This window comes from Polypterus senegalus, chromosome 10 (genome assembly GCF_016835505.1).
Source record: "Polypterus senegalus isolate Bchr_013 chromosome 10, ASM1683550v1, whole genome shotgun sequence".
NCBI classification, from domain to species: Eukaryota; Metazoa; Chordata; class Cladistia; order Polypteriformes; family Polypteridae; genus Polypterus; species Polypterus senegalus.
In genome coordinates, this window is record NC_053163.1 from 145,497,947 (window position 1) to 145,518,301 (window position 20,355).

The window sequence follows — 20,355 nt, forward strand, 5'->3', positions numbered from 1 at the left end:
CATTTGGCTCTGATTAGTAAATTGCTTTGTTCCACCGCCAAGTGTGGGAGAGTAAAGGCCGTGGGGACAGGACGTCAGGACGGGATCTCCTGCCAGTGTGACATTTAAGAAGCCGTCCGAGTACCAACACCCGCCTCGCCCCCAAGGTCAGTGGAAGTCAAAGTTGAAAAATTACAAAAATGTGCAAAATGCACCAGAGAGGTAAGTGCTGCTGTCTCACCACTCCGGAGTTATGAATCCCTGTCTGAGCAGACCCTGCATGTTCTCCTCTTCTTGGTACCCCCGTGTTGTCCTCAGATCTCAAATGCTAAGCTAATTGCAGACTCTAAGCAGTCAACCGTCACTTGGGACTCTGAATTGACTCGGTGGGTATAAGTGTGCCTTAAAATTACCGGCCATTGGGGGCTCTGAATTAGCTCAGTGGGCCTGAATGTGTCCTAAAATCAACACTCATTGGAGGCTCTGAATTGGCTCAGTGGGCCTGAATGTGTCTTAAAATGAACACTCATCAGGGGCTCTGAATTGGCTCAATGGGCCTGAATGTGTCCTAAAATGAACACTCATTGGAGGCTCTGAATTGGCTCAGTGGATTTCAGTGTGTCCTAAAATCAGCAGTCACGGGGAGCCCTGAGATGCTTTTCTATGTGCGAGTGTGCCTGGCAATCAACAGTCATTGAGGACTCTGAATTGGGTCTGTAGGCTTAAGTGTCCCCACAATAAGCAGTAGTTCGGGGGCTCCCAATTGTCTCTGTGGGTCTGAGTGTGCCCTAAATCAGGTCTCTGGGGGCTCTGAGATAACTTGCTCTGCTTGAATGTGGCGCCTTAATCAACAATCAGCTCGCCACTTTTCCATCTGTCATACTTGTAGAACTAACGGAATGGATTTGAAGCCCCAAAAATGTGCTCAGGCCAGAGACAACACTGGCCCTACGACAGACGGGATGGTTCCCACCCTTGTGTCCAAGTGTTCCGAACCTTGAACTGGATAGGAAGCTCTGGAAGTGCCATGAGCGGACAGTCCTGGTGTGTGACTGAGAGTCGGCGCATGCGCGAGTGTCACCGCCGCTTTACGGCACCTGCTGCCTGGATAGGCTCTGCCCCCTGTGACAACGAAATGGAAAAAGCAGAGCAGAGAAGAGAAAAAAAGACCGCGCGAAATAAAAGAAACAAAAAAGATAAAGGAGGCTTCTGTGGACAAGTCGGTTATTCTACGTAGACAGATCGAGGAAAAAAAATATGCATATGCACTGTTAAAAATCCTGGCACTTTAACGGCACTTCATGTTGAGGATCGTGAGGTTCCTCGTAAAACTACTGCTTGACAAAGAACCATTTTGTATGTGGAGGGGTCTCTGCATATGAAGCTGGTCCTTTATGCTTTGAAAACCTTCCTAATATGTAGATGAAACGTTTAATCTATAATGTATGGTAGGCTGCCAAGCAGAACACTAACAGATTAAAGAAAACTGAACTTAGCCTGCGTGATTGTATACAGCGAGGGTCCTTTTAAAATCAGCTACCCATTGGGATTTCACAAATCTGTCACGATTATTCATGATTATTTCTGAAGCCTGTTACAATTCTAAATAAATAAACGGCTCTTTCTGGAACCTTCACGTGGATGGGTCTTTTGGGAACTAAAAATGGGTCCCCTATGGCATCGCTATGAAGAACCAATCTGGCACCTCTTATTTAAAAAGTACATAACGCAAAGCAAAGCATTCTTTTTCTCCACGGTTTGTCTAAACTGTTTTTTACACGTGCAGCAATATATATTTTACAAAAAAAAATGCTGACTTTTTCTACTTAGGAGAAACATATTTTGTGCATAAATTATAATGGAATGCAATTCTCATTCTGTCCTCTAATTTAATGTCTCCAGATGATTGTGTCAGCTTTTATGGCCAAACTGAAGTTCGTTTTTTATTTGTCCCTCAAAAGAGAAAGAATTATGATGTAAGCAACACCTCCTTTAAAGCCCGGGCCAGCTGATTGGTCTGCTAGGTATGACGTCCCTGAGAATAAGCCGATCCCAAGCCCCTCTCCACCAACCCATACCCCACCAACACATGCACACCCCTTTATTCTATTTTGAGAAAGCCGCGACCCACGAACTCCAGTTCGCCAGCTGCTTTCCAATCCGCAACCTCTGATTTCTTCGCGAGAAAAGCAGCTCAAAGCGCGGATTTAAATTTGAAAACAGGAACTCACACTCACACACACACACACACACACTAAGAAAGGTTTGTGAATCACAGAAAAGGGGAATGGGGGCGTTTTTTGTCTGGTAGCTTTCAGGCAATTCAATAGAGACCCCTCTGCAGCGGTGCGCTGCCGAGGAGAGCCGCCAGTCAAAGCCATACACGCCACACACAAGGGTAGGGCCGCGAAATTCAGTGTAGCGCCAATTCAATTGCAGGGAGTTAGCGCCGGAGGGAAACAAATTCAATACCAGCAACTGGATAATTGGTTCAAGTAAACTGAATTCATAAAGCAGCGCAATGTGTGTGTCTGCGTGTGTGCGTGTGTGTGTGTGTGGCTACCGGAAGAAGACATCAACATTACAGCTTCAGCACTGGGAGCGCACCGTATAGTAAGAAGAAGCGCGCTGTCTCTCTGTCTGTCTGTCTGTCTGAGGCGGCAGCCGAGCAGAAAGAGAAAGAAACACGCGAAGAAACCCGTGAAGGTAATGGACACTGCTTGGCTGAACAGATCAGTCGCTCGAAATTCTGGAGCTGTCTTGCCAGCTCAGTTTCCATACCACACTTAAACCACAATCAGGTAAGGCTGGCTTTGTGGTTGAGGCGCTGGACTTAAAAAAATCGATGGGCTGACGTTTTAAATTCCAACTCGTGTGACCCTGAGTAAAAACTTTTCTTTAATTATAGATACTTCAGATCTAAAGCCCACTTAACCCAGTTCAGGGTCGAGAGGGCATTTAACTTTGAAGATGGATCGATGGATGGATATAAGCGAATATCATGTGACCATCCATCCATTTTTTTCTACCACTGAGCTGCGTTTAGGTCGAGGGGAAAGCAGCCTAAGTTAAGATGCCCAGACGTCTCTTTTTCCTGCCACCGCTTCCAACACTTTCAAGATGGGGGGATACCGAGGCCATATAATCTCTCCTGCGTGTCCTGGGTCTGCCCTGCGATCTCCTCCTGGTTGGACATGCCTGAAACATCTCGACGGGGAGGCATTCTAACCAGATGCCTCAACCATGCTCTTAATAATAATAATCCATCCTGCTATATCTTAACTACAGGGTCTTGGGGGTCCGCTGGAGCCAATCCCTCCCAACACAGGGCACAAGGCAGGAAACAAACCGCAGGCAGGGCGCCAGCCCACCACAGGGCGGGCTCACACGCACACCCACACCAAAAACACAGTAGGGACAATTTAGGATCGCCAATCCACCTAACCTGCATGTCTTTGGACTGTGGGAGGAAACCCACATAGAGACGGGGAGAACATGCAAAATCCACACAGGTAGGACCCGGGAAGCGAACCGAGGTCTCCTAACTGCAAGGCAGCAGCGCTACCACTGTGCCTCCATGCCGCCCAATAATAATACATTTTATTTATATAGCAACTTTCCCATGCTCAAGGCTCTTAAAAATAAAAGTGGCAGAGTGGTTCTTCAGAGCGATGCCACAGGGCAGCCATGGGCATTATAGTCTGAAGGGCAATGATTACCTCATCCAGATGAAGGTTCTAGAAAGACCATTATTTATTCAGACCCTTAACTGGCTCCATAGAGTAAATACCCATGACGAGATGGTAAGAGATTTGTGAAATCCCAGTGGGTGATGATTTTTACATACAATAGCACAGGGTCAGCCTGTTAAGAGTCCTGCTAGTTAGCCTGCCATTCATTAAAGATTTCAGTTGTTTTCCACATTTTAGGAAGTTTTTCAAAGCACAAAGCGCCCATCCCAGAATGAAATGGCGCTTTGTCAAGCGAGGGTCCTATGGTGAGCCACACAACCCAGTAAAGACCCATAAAGTGCTGTTACAGAACCAGCATTCTTTAGGAGTGCAGAAGATTTCTAAAACCTCAATGGGTTCCTGATTTGAAGAGGAAGGACTCTTGCTGAATGCATTCACCCCGGCCGGAGGTCATCTGTTAGCACCCTGCCGGGTCAAAGATTTCAATTTTGTCCTTATATTAGGAACCTCTTCAAAGCTCAAGGAACCAATCCGATATGCTACACAGAATGAAACGGGTCACGAGGAGGCACACGACCCTCTGAAGTGCCATTTAAGAACGTTTATTTTTAAGAGTGTCACCTCAAATCGAATATCTGTGCCCCTCAAACTATCTCTAGTATTACAGTTACACGTATTTGCTTGGCAGCTGCTTCTATCCAAAGCACAGGCCCGTCGCGACAAGGCAGGCAAACCAAGCAATTGCTTGGGGCCCCGAGCTGGCCTGGGGCCCCAAGACAACGACTGGTTAAGAATAAAATGCAGCGGCAAACTGTGTGAGAGCCCCATTGATAGTGAATGCAGTAAAGTGCAATGACACTGTTATCGGGAGCCCCCCTCGCTGACAGCAGCCAGCCAACCACGCGATCTCTGCTGCCGGCAAAATACAAAACTTCCTCGGCAGTCATGGAGCGGAATTATGCTTCAGGAAGCCAAAAAAGAAAGAAGAGAAAGGAAGAGGAGGATAAGAAAAAACAAGACAGTGGTAAGTGATAAATTACACACATAAAATAGCTCTACTTGTCTTGTACAAATGGTGCAATTTTGCAGCAGGTAGGCTAGCAGAAATATGTACTGTATGGCTATGCTGTGGTTCCTTTGCGTGCGTGGGGGCCTCCATGTCCATTTTGCTTGGGGCCCCCAAATTCCTTCAAACGGCCCTGCCAAAGCGACTTACAAACCAAGACAGCATAATCAAGTAAATGTCAGCCTGGGCCGTCACCACCTTGGAGTGTTCAATTCTGATCCTGGAGGGCTACCGTGGCTGCAGGTTTTCATTCTCACCTTTTTCTTAATCAGTGATCAGTTTTTGTTGCTAATTAACTTATTTTGTCTTAATTTTAATTGATTTGCTATTTAAGACTCAGACCCTCTTTAATTATTTCTTATTTCTTTAATTAGCAGCTGTGGTGGCCAACCGGGGCTCTTACCTGGCTGGGGTGCCTGTGAACCAGAAGGACAGGGAGAGAGCAAACACAGGACAGTACCTCCCTGAGCCCTGGCTGGCATCAGTGCCTAGGATTCCCACAGGGCAACATGATACTCAGAGTCTAGGAGAGCCCTGTTGGGTTCTGTGGGTGCCACTGGGGGAGCTGCAGAGCCCTATTTTGTCAGGCTTCCACCACACCAGGGAGTGCTTCCGGATCTCACTAACGAGCCACCTGGAGTACTCCTGGGTACAGCATACGAGGAGCTGCCGCCTTCATTCCGACAGCCAGACTCGGGTGGAAGAGGACGAAGCTTGGTGAAGGTGGAAGAAGAGAAAAAAAAAAAAAAATCCTGTTTTTGTTTTTTATTGGAGTTTCATTTTTGGGGACCTTTTCTGGGTTATGCTTTGGTATGTGGAAAACCTGGAAGGGAAGGGAAGAGTGAAGTGTGTGTAGTGTTTCTGGACTTGTGTCTGCGTCTGTCTGTGTCGGGTTTGGGTGGCGGGTGCGCCTCCTGCAGGCCAAATAGCCATACGAGAACGAGATACAAAATGAGTCGACCCACTCTTAAAAATCAAGATACCAGAGCAGTTCTTCAGAGCGATGCCATAGGGGAGCCATTTCTGGTAGCCAAAAGACCCATCCATGTGAAGGTTCCAGAAGGAGCCTTTTATTTGTTTAGGTTTGTGACAGGCTCCATACAGTGAACAGCCATGATGAGATGGTGGCAGATGTGTGAAATACCAGTAGGTTCCTGATTTCAAAAGGACTCTCGCTGTATACAATCACACAGGCTAAGTCCAGGTTTTCTTTATCTAGCCCTACCATACATTAAAGGTGTCTGAGTTTTTCAAAGCACAAAGAACCCGTCCCACAATGAAATGGTGCTTTATCAAGCAATGGAGCTATGAGGATGCACACAACCCAGTGAAGAGCCATAAAGTGCCAGAGCCAGCATTTGAAAGAGTGCCTGACCAGCTAACCTGTGCCCGTCATACAATATCTCTAACCTGTTCTACATGTGTATTGCGCCAACATTTGTGAATTCTTTACAATGTTCTACTTTGTCATCTACTCTTTGTCTTTTATTTCCAGCCCCAGGCGTTTTTAACTCTCTTGGCATAAAGACCCATCTCACAGGACATGAAAGTGTCTATCACTGCTGCTGGATTATGTGAATTTCCCCTTGGGATTAATAAAGTATCTATCTATCTATCTATCTATCTATCTATCTATCTATCTATCTATCTATCTATCTATCTATCTATTATATAGTGCCTATCTATCTATCTATCTATCTATCTATCTATCTATCTATCTATCTAAAAAAGTCACGTCTCGTCCCAGGCTAAAAAGTCTTGTCTCGTCCCAGGATTTTTTGATTATAATAGAGAGATATACTGTATATAGTAGCACTGGGGGGTCTGGACTCCTATTCTGTCCCATGAGGCTACAGATTTTAAACAGGACATTTCTCAGTCTTTCTGTTCTGAATACGGGTAGCAGATGTCCTCATATGGCTACAGTGGTTACATTGACATTCTAATTAGGGATACCATGTTTTCCAAGCCATAAAAGAGGGCACAGAATTACAAAAGACTGTGGGGGTTTCCCTCTTGGGAGTTTTTCACCATATGGGGGGTTCTCTCCATGTAAGTCCTGGGGGGCTCCAGTGAAGACTATTTACTTAGTTACTTCCTTAATGTGAAGAGCTCTGTGTCTGAAAAACACTGATCTGTGGCATCATCGTTGTGGGTTTATCTAATGTTTGTTAGGAATTAATTATACAGTAGGTGAAACGTAAAAAAAAAAAAGAATATGAACTGAAAGAAAAAAGGTAAATTAGTTACAGTAAGAGCGAAGGGCCGCAGTACAAAAATCCCAGACAAATCGACAGATCTATAAAGAAGAACACCCAGATAGGTGCCCAAAAAGAGGGCATTCCCAAGGAAACCCAGACATATGGTAACCCTAATTCTAATTCTAATTCACTTCAGCTGTAAATGTTTAATAAGGACTGGGTTGCCCACCATCATTTACAGATGTTATGACCTGCATATGCCTGGGTGACATGGGCAACAGAGGGCAGGTAACTTGTGAATGTCACACAGAACAGAATGTCGCCAAATGAACTCTGTGTGAGTATCCATTAATAGATGTTCTTTCATCTTAAACCTAGTGTGTGTGTATATATATATATATATATATATATATATATATATATATATATATATATTTATACATTATGTCACACATGTGCGAATATGGGACAGCCAACAGGCCTGATATGGCATGAAAGTAACAACCGAGAGGATCTGATATAGAATGCTTATGGCTCTTTCTCTTACCCTCCAGCAAAAAAGAAGACGAATAAACGACGTTTGTTTTGGAATTCAGCCACAACTACACACGTCCACAAAAAACAACTCTCTTGCATGTTCCAAAGATCCAACGCCATTAAGATGACTTCACTTCCGGTCCACTCCTGATGACCTTCCCTCCATATCATCATCTCCAGTCTATTTCTTCCAATGCAAATGTCAATTCCTGTCCGTCTGATGAAATCCAATACCAAATTTCATATAACAGAGACACATGTGTTGTATTTGTCATTTCAACAGATGGCGCATCACAAAAAAGACAAAGTTGAACGTTGTAAAGAGGTTCAAAAATGGTGGCACGGCACACATGCAAGAGCAGGTTAGAGATAAGGAAAGTACTAAAATGTGAAAGTCTCAAAAAAATGATAGTAAAAGATCGCGGAAAAGTAGTGTTTCTTCCCAATGAAGAGGCGTATCCGCAAGAATTAAAAGATTTGTTGTTTGGTGAAAGTGAAATCCACATATGCGAGTGGCAGAGACGTGAAGTGGCTGGCACATAGTGTGGGCCGGGGGGGTTGACGAGCGAAGGGAGCAAGGGGCAAAGCCCTCTAGTATATATATATATATATATGTGTGTGTGTGCGTGTGATACAGAGGGGAGAGAGGATGGGAGCATGCACTGGTAGGACACTGCTGCACCCACCATATGATGAACACCTGGATTGGGACCCAAGTGCAGCCATGCAACAGGTGACCCCTCAGCACCACACTGGAACAGAATGAGGTTATTTATGGTGGCTGGAGTGCCAATCCTGCCACCAGCCTCAAGGTTTTCCCTGGAATTTGGAGAACCTGAATGCAGGGCTGGACGCAGGACAACGTCACACCCAGGGTGAAGCAACTGCAGGTCAAGGGCCCAGACATATGAATATATCGCTCAGTGTTACTATTTGGCAGACAACAAGATCAGAATACACTGAAGCTGTTTATACACACACACACACACACACATTATATATACACGCACACATCTGTTCATTATTTTTCATAACCCCACTCATCCAGTGCAGGGGCCCAGGGAAGCTGGAGCTTATCCCAGTAAGCATCGGACACAAGGCAGGAACAACATTTGTACAGGATGCCAGTTCATCACGGGACGAGTGTGTGTGTGTGTGTGTGTGTGTATAAGCAGCTTCAATGTATTCTGATCTTGGCATCTGCCAAACACAAATCAGCTCCTAACATTCTTGCACCAAGTGACACGTGACGTTAGAGGTCCTCGATCTCACGTGAGCGATAAAGCGAGCATTAAAATGCAAATACCCGGGCCCAACAACCGTCTCCTTCAACAGAGTTTTCAAATCAGTTCACATAAATGAAGAGCCTGCTACAAAGTAACAGATTTGCATACTCAGTGCATCCGCTTAAAAAGAAATAAAAACACAACAGCTACGGGCAGCGCATTATACACACACGCAGGCATTGGTTCAGGAGTGAACGTGAACTCCAAATGATCTTTGCATTTAGCGTCCATTTCAGTGTCCAGAAAAATGCCGTATGAGGTCCAACATTTGTGTCAGATCTGTCTACCACTGTACCAGGTCCATCTCCAGGGTGTCATTAGCCGGACATAGCCCCTCCACAATATCATATGACGCCCACCCACCCTCACTGTCAAGTATAATGTTCCTCTTTAGGATTTTTAAGAAATTATGACATCATGCTACAAGACGTATTTCAGTGTTTCACAGGGCCTCCCTTAATATTTTGCTCTAGAGCTGGAGCTGTACTGTACCATCCACCCATTTTTGGATTGTGCCACTTCTTATAGGGTTGTGAGAGAGCTATAAAACACTGATCTGGGGAAGGCATGGCACACCAAGCAAGAATTCGCCTCTTGACAAGTCACCTGGCCCTCTCGATTAGAAAAACGTGGTGGCATGGTGGCGCAGTAGCTAGCGCTGTCATCTTACAACTCGATTTCCCTTCAGGCCACTTTCTGCACTCTTCAAAATAAACGAGCCAGATGTGGTTCTTCAGAGGGGTGAAATAGGAAAACTATTTTTGATTCCCAAATGAACCATCCACAAGAAAGTTCCAGAGTGAATCTTGATTTATTTAGATCCGTAACATTCTCCGCAATAGATAGGGCAGATTTGTGAAACATCAAAGGGTTCCTCATTTTAAAAAAGGGCTTTTGCTGCATATTTAAAATAGGTTCCTAAAACATGTACCAAACAGAAATCGTTATTGTCTAGTAGACTGCAGGATACGAACAGATCAAGACAACCTGCAAGACTTAGCCAGCATACAATCGCACAGGCTGAGGTCACGTTTTCTTGATCTGTTCCTTTCCTGCTATTTCTGTTTTCCCCGGCACGTTAGGATCCCTTCTAAAGCCCAAAGAGCCTACGTGATAAAGTTTTTCTTTATTTTGTTTAATTTTCTCCTAAATGCCTCATTTGTGTAATTATGTTGAATGTAGTTTACGATAAAATTATTTTAATTTATTTATTTATTTTTTTATTGTTGACCTTTGCCCCTGTTGTTTCAACACTCGCGAGCTTTGCGCGCCTTTCCCTCACGCACAGTAAAAGTCTGTATCAGGGTAGGTGCGTAAAGCGTGATCTCCTGCTCAGTTTATTTTAATACTACTGAAATATAATGAATAAAAAATGATAAGTTACTTTAAGATGATTATTTAGCCTTCCCAGTGCAATTCGTCTCCCCGTTTTCTTTTCTGTGTCTTGTGTGTGCAGCGGCGATCAATGTGGGGCTGGTTATGTAATTATAAATTTATTACGACAAACAGACACAGTCGAATTATCAAAAGTAATACTTTTTACATTTTCTTAATGCTGGTAACGTTATACATTCAAGTAATGCAGACAACCAGTACAAATGACAGTATTCTGATTAAGCCAGTCTCCTTTGGTCCCGATACCGGGACACATACAGTTAGGCAGCATCAATTAGTGGTGGTAGGCAAACTCAGACCCGCCCCCCAATAAAACAGCTGTATTGCCAAAAGTTACAAAAGAGAATTAAACACAACAAACTGTTTAAAACTCGGCATTAAAAAAAATATAATTAAAGGTCTAATTTTAGGGGCAGTGCCGCAGAGCCTCCTGGGATGTCAAACCCGTCCGTTGTTACAATATATATCCACATGTATATAAGATTTTTGTATTCAGACCTCGGTGAATAAAAACTAGAACAGAAACATACCGTCAGTGCGGACCCCTTGGGTTTTCCACAACGGAGAGTAGTGGCCGTGCCTCGGACGCAGTGCCAGAGCGACGATCGCCGCTATACTTAACGGAAGTGAAATGTCTCGTTATGAAGCAGCCGCTCTACGAAGAACCAGTACTGTCAAGTGTGTGTGCGACATTTGCATATTTTCTCATTTCCTCATGTACTCAAAGGACAGGTATGACGTGTTAACAGGCCAAACTAAAGTGGCCATGAATAACTTTATCCGTGTTCGTCCTGCTTTGCGTCCCGTCCGGTTATGGTTCACGCTTTGACGCCGAGTATTCGCGATATTTTCCAGCGGTCACCCACGCCTTCATTTTCTAAGCGTGTTCATTCCTGGTTGGGGTCGGTTGCCTTGTGGAAGCCATAACTCTTCCCAGCAACGTCGGACACAATTTAAAGGCACCAAGTTGGAGGGATTTCCCCTGCGTTACGCCCCCGTGCCAAACTCTTAAAATAAAGGGGCCCGAGCGCTTCTTCAGAGCTATGCCATAGGGGAAAAATGTTTGGTTCCCAAACGAACCATCTATACGAAAGTTCAAGAAAGATCCCTGATTTATTTAGACCCGTGACAAGCTTCTTATAGTATTTGTAGCAGGTAAAAGATTTGGTAAATACCAATAGGTCCTGATTTTACAAAGACTCTTACTGCTTACAACATCACAGGTAAAGTCCAGCTTTTCTTAATCTGTTAGCGTCCTGCAAACCATACATTAAAAATTCAGTTTTCCCACATATTAGAACGTTTTTGAAAATACAAAGAGCCAACTTCATATGCAAATAACTCTTACCGGAATGAAAGGGTGCTTTGTAACGCAACAGTTCTATACAAGGAACCACGCAACCCAGTGAAGAACCATAAGGTGCCATTAAAGAAGCAGCATGCTGATGGACTTCAGCTACCCCGCGAACCAATGGTTAAATTAACCCGAGTTAAACTCGCCAATGGTAAGTCAAGAGTGAACTGCATCCCCGTGGGCTTTGGGAGACATAGGTGCGCACGGATGCGCGGGTTAGGCAGTTGCAGTAACCGCTGAGCCACCGAGCTCGCGCTCCACAAATCCGCCTGCGCCCGAACAGATGGAATATTGTGTGCAGTTATACTGTGATAATAGTTGCAGCTTATGCGTTTTCAATACACTGAATATTTTTTATAAGATCACTTCACGCTTACCCAACGTTTTATAACGCAGTAAGCTAAAAGAGAGTGCATTGGATGTGGTAAGCGGGTGGGTAGGTGGGGGGCGATGGTCATACGTCGGAAATACATTTAATGTATTGCGTACTGTCCGTGCACTATAAGAAGTGGCATTACATTGCCTAGTCTGCGTATTAAAATAATTAGTCTTGTGAAAGAAGAAAAGGAGGACGCGAGCGAATGCCTTTGTGTATTTCCGAGATTATTATACATATAAATTCACCTCAGACAGATATTAAATGTTGGCTTTTGCGGTGGCTGTAAAGCATTTGTAATCAATGGACGGAATGTTCTTTTTCGCATAGGGAAAACGGGATGTGCATTGGTGCGCGGTTGCATAATAGTCCATCATTAGGAGCTTGTTTTGTTATATAAATGTCAGGAGTAATTGTAAAATTAAAGGCATTAATAGCTCGACTAACAATAACCGGCGTCCCCTTTTATTAAGGGTCGTGTTTTAATGCAGGGGGCAGTTTAGATGGGAGTTATTAAAGTATCAGTAAAAAAAGATCGATGGAATGTAAACTGATAAAGGAAAATAAACATAAACTGCATCGTTAAATAAACCGCGAGGGTAACCGTCAGAGGCAGGTGTATAAAGCGGTTAACGATCAAAACTACAAAGAACGGAAATCTAGGAAGGTGAATTAAATCGGGCGGCGGATTAATTGACAAATAACGTATTAAATGCTCATGTCGTCTCATATTTTTGTATGACTTTTATGGCTTGACATCAAAGCCCCCATACCCCAAACCTCGCCACGTCCCTCCCTCTAAAGACCACGAAGGTAAGCAGTAACGAACCCGACGACTGATCAAAGATAAAACTGCTTTGGGGGAATCTGCAAAAAAAAAACAGTCTTGTGACAAAGGCATTGAAGGAAAAAATAAAATAAATAAAAATATCCGATTGCATGCAAAATGCAACACAAACAAATTGACACCTAAAGGCAAAACAGAAAAGTTTACCGGCAGCGGCGGTCCGCCAATATTTTAACTGTATTTTCTGGACCCTCCGGACGTGTAAACAGTCTTTTGCCCTTGATATCCCTACGAAGCGTAAATCTTGGTGTTCTAATCCTTTTTTTTAATAACCTCTCAAACAGCAGCATCCTATAGCCAAGCCCCCTTTGATTTATGGTCAGCACCATACAGACCTACAGATCGGAATCGCAAGTCCTGCTTGGGAAGCAGCAACAGCAGCCGCACCTCCGGATTTGGTCGCAGGTCTGACCGGCAAGCAGCGGCGGAGCGGATCTCCTGTTCTTTCTGGAAGCTCGTGGCATGCATCGGCGGCGTCGGCATATATTGGTAATAAATGCTATTAATATTTTTTTTAGAAGGTCTGGCTTACAGTGACACTAAAGTCCGCATTTGCTAACTTCTACCTGGACCTGCCTGGCATGCAGAGGCAATGGTCCAAAGTCACACATTTCCTTTTTTTCTTCGACCTGTCTGGCATGCATCAAGCACAGGTCTATACCGTCTCTGCCCGTGCCAGTGAGGTGGACAGTGGCACAGCTCTTTAGTCAGCAGCGTGGGCTTACCAGGCTCGGCGGACAAGCAGGCTGCTCCTTGATGCTCGAGCTTTAAACACACAGGTTGACCGATTCCCCCCCTTTTCCCCAAAGCAGCCCCGTCTGCGCTCTTTTAACTAATCCGCTGCGCCACCGCACCTGTCTCTGTCTTCAAGCGGAGCGGGTGACATCCTCAAGACAACTGCACGTTGACTTCTCGACAGCAGGAACGGCGCTGAAGACAATGGCACCTTTGTGGTGCACCCCAACACATGGCAGGCAAGCTGTTTCTTTCCTTTTCCGACGGAGGAAGGACAGTCGATGCACAAGAAGACTTCTCAGGATCGGCAAACACTTGCGCTTCGGGAAATGGCATCTGCTCCCTCGTTCAGGCGTTCATCGTTACCAGTCTGCTTCAGCACAACAGAGACGCTGTGTGGTGCAACTCGGCGCCGGGCTGCTGCTTGTCAGTTACGCACACACACGCACACACAGACATTAAATAATTAGGCGAAGAAGAATAAAATACACGAAGAAATAATAAGATTATGTGGCGATGTTATACGCCAATTCGGCTTAACACACCAGCTTCTTTCTGGTGGCGTTTCACAGCTCCCAGCCGTTAACCCTGCAGTACCTGACTCGGCAGCTGCAGGAGGAGGAGGAGGAGGAGGGGCGGGCGGGGTGTGCTATAGGGGAGGCGGCCATCGGGAAAACTCGCCCACAGCGCACAGGCGCACACATACAGTACATGCACACCAACATACAGTACGAGTACACGCGTGTAGGACTTTCAAAGGAAGATTCACCGGCTGGCGCAGGACTCCGTAAGAGCTAAAAGGACACGGCAGACAGGCTGACGCGCACCTCTCAGGTTAGCGCACGTCTGTTTCCGTACATAATACTGGGGAGAGAGATCCGTATGGGCTGGGGCGAAGTGGCGTAGACAGCAGCAGGCGGCAATGTCGGGATGCGCGCATCACGCTTTTAGTTACTGCTGTGCCTGTGCGGTGTCCGTCTGTCCACGGATATGTCTCTGTTAGTGTTGCGCCACGGTGACGCAGTGCTTAGCGCTGTGCTTAGTGCCACACGGACTCACGGCTTTGACGCGCAATGAGCAAATTATTAGGACCACTAGACTAATACTGGGTAGGGCTATTATATAGTGCCGTATCTATCTATCTATCTATCTATCTATCTATCTATCTATCTATCTATCTATCTATCTATCTATCTATCTATCTATCTATCTATCATATAGTGCCTTTCATATCTATCTATCTATCTATCTATCTATCTATCTATCTATCTATCTATCTATCTATCTATCTATCTATCTATCTATGTTATATAGTGCCTTTCATATCTATCTATCTATCTATCCATTTTCCAACCCGCTGAATCCGAACACAGGGTCACGGGGTTCTGCTGGAGCCAATCCCAGCCAACACAGGGCACAAGGCAGGAACCAATCCTGGGCAGGGTGCACACACAAACACACCCACACACAAAGCACACACCAGGGCCAATTTAGAACTGCCAATCCACCTAACCAGCATGTCTTTGGACTGTGGGAGGAAACAGGAGCGCCCAGAGCAAACCCACGCAGACAAGGGGAGAACATGCAAACTCCACACAGGGAGGACCCCGGAAGCGAACCCGGGTATCCTAACTGCGAGACAGCAGCGCTACCACTGCGCCACCATGCCACCATCTATCTATCTATCTATCTATCTATCTATCTATCTATCTATCTATCTATCTATCTATCTATCTATCTATGTTATATAGTGCCTTTCATATATACCTATCTATGCTCTGAATCTCCAATTCCATCCCATCCCAAAGGTGTTCCATTGGATTCAGATCCAGTGACCTCTGGAGGCCATTGAAGAACATTGAACTCATTGTCATGTTCATGAAACCAGTTAGAGGTGACTTTTGCTTTGTGACATGGTGCATAATTAAGCTGGAAGTGGCCATTAAAAGAAGGATAACTGTGGTCATTAAGGGATGCCTATGGTCAGCAACAATATTCAATAGGCCGTGGTATTCAAACGATGACTGATTGGGATTAACAGTCCCAAACTGTACCAAGAAAACATTCCCTACACCATCACACCACTACCACCACTACCACTCTGGACTGTTGACACGAGGCCGATTCGGTGCAGATCTGGTGCCATATTCTGACCAAATTGCACAAATTGTGCTTTGTCAGACCAGGCTACGTTTTTTAAGTCCTCGACTGTCCAGTTTTGGTGAGGCTGTGCCCACTGGACCATCAACTTTCTGATTTTGGCTGACAGGATTGGAACCTGAGGTGGTCTTCAGCTGTTGTAACCCATCTAACTAAAGTTTCAATGTGTTTTGGATCCTGAGATGCTTTTCTGCTCACCACAGTTGTGCAGAGCAGATATCGGAGTTATTGTAGCCTTTCTGTCAGCTCGATCCACTCTGGCCATTCTCCTCTGATCTCTTTCATCAACAAGGCTTTTCCATCCACTGAACTGCCTTTCATTCTTTGTTCTTTTATCTTTCACACCATTCTGAGTAAACTCTGGGGACTGTTGGTGTGTGAAAATCCCAGGAGATCAGCAGCTACAGAAACACTCAAACCAGCCCATCTGGCACCATCAACCCCATCACGGTCCAAATCACTGACATTACATTTTGTCCCCATTCTGGTGTTTGAGACCAACATTAACTGAAGCTCCTGACCTGCATCTGTGTGGTTTTATGCATTGTGCTGCTGCCACTTGATTGGCTGATCAGATAATTGTATAGATAAATAGGTGTACAGGTGGTCCTAATCATTTCCTCCATGAGTGCATGTACATACAGTGTGTCCTCTAGGTGTATATATATACTGTTGTCAAGGATGCCGGGGGCAACAACCCAGTAGGGACGCCTTGATGGACCGGAGGAGGGTCTACGCCCACCGTGGATCACGTGGGGGCCACTGCCCTGTTGCTTTGGGGGCCATGGGTTGAAGGCATGGAAGCCCAACCCTGTAGGGGCCCGTGGTCACCGCCAGGGGGTGCCCCAGTGCTTTGGGAACCCTGGACCCCAGTACTTCCGCCACACCAGGAAGTGCTGGGAGGAAGAGAAGCAGGGACACCCGGAGAGCTTCCGAAGAACAGCCGGCACTTCTGCCACACTGCGGATAAAAGGGGCCGCCTCCCTTCATTCAGGGCAAGAGTCGGGAGTGGAGTGGACTGAGCTAGAGAAGAGAGAAGGAGGCGGTCTGAAGAAGGCATTGTGTGGCCAGGACTTTTGGGGACTTTGGGGGTTTTGTGGTGCACTTGTGTGACTTTATTATTGTAAATAAACGTGTTGTGGGTGAAATGAATGTGTCCGCCTGTCTGTGTCTGGGCCAGTCTCCACACTGTATATATACATATTCACTGTATATAGACAATCTCTGCAGACACTATACACTATATGGACAAAAGTATTAGGATGCCTAAACATTACACCAGCAGGGACTTGACATTCAAATACATAGATTTTAATATGGAGGTGGTTCCCCCTTTGCAGCTATAACAGCTTCCACTCTCCTTGGAAGGCTTTCCATAAGGTTATGAAGTGTTTCTGTGGGATTCTGTAGAGCGTTTATGACGTCAGGCACTGATGTTGGATGAGAAGGTCTGGCTCACAATCTCCATTCCAGTTCATCCCAAAGATGTTTGGTGGGGCTGAGGTGAGAGTCCTGTGCGGGCCAGTCAAGTTCTTCCACACTGAACTCACCCACCATGTCTTTATGGACCTGGCATTGTGCACTGGGGCACAGTCATGCTGGGATAGAAAAGGGCCTTCCCATACCGTTTCCATAACGTTGTCCCAAATATCTTGGCATGCTGAAGCATAAAGATTGCCCTTCATTGGAAGTAAGGGGCCGAGCCCAAACCCTGAAAAACAGCCCCCCACCATCATCCCTCCTCCACCAAACTTTACAGTTGGCACAATGCAGTCAGGCAGGCAACATTATCCTGGCATCCACCAAACCCAGACTAGCGTACTAACCCCTGCTTTCTCTGCTGTTCTTTTTCTGGTTTTCTGTGGTGCCAATCTGCGCCCCGCCAGTCCCTACATTGATGGATTGAAGGCCGGGGGCCCACATGACCATCATTATCATCATCTGATTTTTCCATGTGAAGCCTAAAAACCTTGAGGACTGATTGAGATCATTGATGTTAGGTAGAATGCCAAGTGGGGAGGGTTGGGTGGTCTCATGGCCTCAGAACCCCTGCAGATTTTTTTTTTCTCCAGCCCCCTGGAGTGTTTGTTTTTTTGTTGTTGTTGATTGCTTAGATTTCAACCCGTCTTGACAAGTAGCATAGCTAGTATGTGTATGAAGTTCTAAGGACTGTGTCCATCTGGCTGCCATGTGATTACCCACAACCCACTGGGGCTAGAAACTTAATCTTGATCTTAAGCGAAAGTGAAAGCTCATGATGTGTTATGCACTCATTATGGTGCACTGCAAACATTATTGCTGAGGTCTGCATTGATTATTTAGATTTCTTTTTTTGTTTTTTTCTGTCCTCCCGGCCATCAGACCTTACTTTATTCTTTGTTACTTAGTATTGCCTAATCTTATTTTTATATTTTTCTTTTTTCTTTCTTTATCTTGTAAAGCACTTTGAGCAACATCATTTGTATGAAAACATGCCATAGGAATAAATGTTGTTGTTGTAGCCCACCTGACTGCCAAACAGAGAAGCGTCATCCGTTACTCCACAGAACATGATGCCACCACTCCATCCGATGCTTGGCACTGGACTTGGTAATGTGAGGCTTGCATGCAGCTGCTCGGCCATGGAAACCCATTCCATGAAGCTCCTGCCACACAGTCAATGCCAGTGGAAGTTTGGAACTCTTCAGCTCTGGAATCAACAGAGAGTTTTTGGCGACTTTTGCACACCGTGCACCTTAGCAATCGTTGAGCCCACTCGGTGACTTTACATGGTCTTCTGGCTGAGTTGCTGTTGTTTCCTCAATGCTTCCACTTTCCAATAACGCCACTTACTGTTGGCCATGGAATATCCTGCAGGGATGAAACTTCATGAACTGTCTTATTGCAAAGGTGACATTCTGTTCAGTACCACACTTGAAGTCACTGAGCTCATCAGAGCAACTCGTTTTGTTTCATAAATGTTTCTAAATCGAGACTGCATGGTTAGGTGCCTGATAGTATAAACCTGTGGCAAGGGGGCTGAGTGAAACACCTCAATTCAATAATTAAGAAGTGGGTCCCATATAGTGGACAAAAGTATGTGTGTATGTATGTATAAATTGTGGCATGTGTCTGGGGGTGGAGCAGCCGGGACGCCCAGGAAGACCAGAGGAGGGCTTGTGCCTCCTCCAGACCACGTGGGGGTGACCACCCTGGTTGTGTAGGGGGGCACAGGTAGAGGGCCCCCGGTGCCTGAAGAACCCTGGACCTCAGCACTTCCGCCACACCCGGAAGTGCTGGGTTGAAGAGGACTGGGGACACCCGGAGGGCTTCCGGGTGTGCAGCCGGCACTTCCGCCACACAGGGGTGTGTCCGCGGGGGATTGCTGGGAAAGCAGCTGGAGCCCAGCCGGGCTGCTATATAAGGGGCCGCCTACCTTCAGTCGGCAGCAAGAGTCGGGTAGAAGAGGACGGAGCTCAAGAGAGGAGTGGAGGCGGCCAGAAGGAAAGGCATTTAGTGACTGTGAGGCCTGGACTTTGGGGATCGGTGCTGGAGGCACTGGGTAGTGCACTGATTAACTTTGGAAATATTTGTAAAATAAATGTGTGTTGGTTGAAGAAACGATGTCTGTCTGTCTGTGTCTGGGTCCAGTTCCACTATATATATATATATATATATATATATATATATATATTGTGGCAGACGGCTGGGACGTCTGCACAGCCAGGATGCCTGGAAGGTGGAAGGACAGGGAGAGGACCAATACCTCCCCCAGGACACAAGAGGGCAACCGCCCTGGTTTGCATGTGGACCACACATTGAGAGTTGGGAAGCTCCACCTGGTTGGGGCATGTGGCCACCACCAGGGGTCTGCCCAGACATTCCAGAAGACGTGGACTGCAGCACTGTCGCCACAACAGGGAGTGCTGCTAGGCCAGGAGGAAAATACACCCGGTGTGCTTCTGGGTGCTCAGGCAGCACTCCCGCCACACCCGGAAGTGCTGCGGGAAAATCGTCAGGAAGCACCTGGAGCACATTCGGGTAATGTATAAAAGGGGCCGCCTTACTCCAGTCAAGGAGCCGGAGTTGGGAGGGAGCGTGACGAAGCTTACAAGAAAGGAGTGGAGGCGGCAAGAAAAGAAACAGCGAATGAAGGACTGTGACTTTAGTGCACTGTATTTGATAAAAGAGAATAAAACCTGTGTGTGTTTTGGACATAAGTTGTCTTGGTTTCTGTCTGTGTCGAGGCTGGTTCCCACAATATATATATATATATATATATATATGGATGGGGTTCCTGCCCAGCCGGGACGCCTGGAAGTGCCAGGAGAGGGACAATACCTTCCTTGTGCCACGAGAGGGCAGCCACCCTGGTCTGCACGGGGGCCACGGGATCAGAGCTTAGAAGCTCAACCCTGTTGGGGCCTGTGGTCACTACCAGGGGGCGCCCTGAGGATTGTAGAACCTGGGATTGCAGCACTTTCACCACAACAGGAACTAAGTACGCCCGGAGTGCTTCTGGGTGCAAGGGCAGCACTTCCTGGTGTGGCGGCAGATGGTCATGGAGCACCTGGAGCACATCCAGGGTGTTATAAAAGGGGCCGCTTCACTCCATTAGTCGAGTCAGAGTTGGGAGGAAGAGGACGGAGCTGGTATGGGGAGGAGTGAAGGCGGCAGAAAGAGAAGAAGAGAGAGAGAAGAGAGAAGGGACTGAGTATTTGGCTGCTTTGAGCATTGTGCTGTGTGAA

General features: G+C 46.1%; 1 protein-coding gene across 2 annotated transcripts in view; it reads right to left on the bottom strand.

Annotated features, from left to right (window-relative positions):
- Nucleotides 1-14,090, bottom strand: part of sema6bb (sema domain, transmembrane domain (TM), and cytoplasmic domain, (semaphorin) 6Bb) — a 200,791-nt gene extending 186,701 nt beyond the window's left edge. The window contains exon 1 of one of the 2 annotated variants that reach the window (XM_039766984.1): nucleotides 13,588-14,090. The gene's annotated coding sequence lies outside the window, so the exon portion shown is untranslated. The other variant, XM_039766986.1, reaches the window with a different exon arrangement.
- Between the last annotated feature and the right edge of the window lie 6,265 nt (nucleotides 14,091-20,355).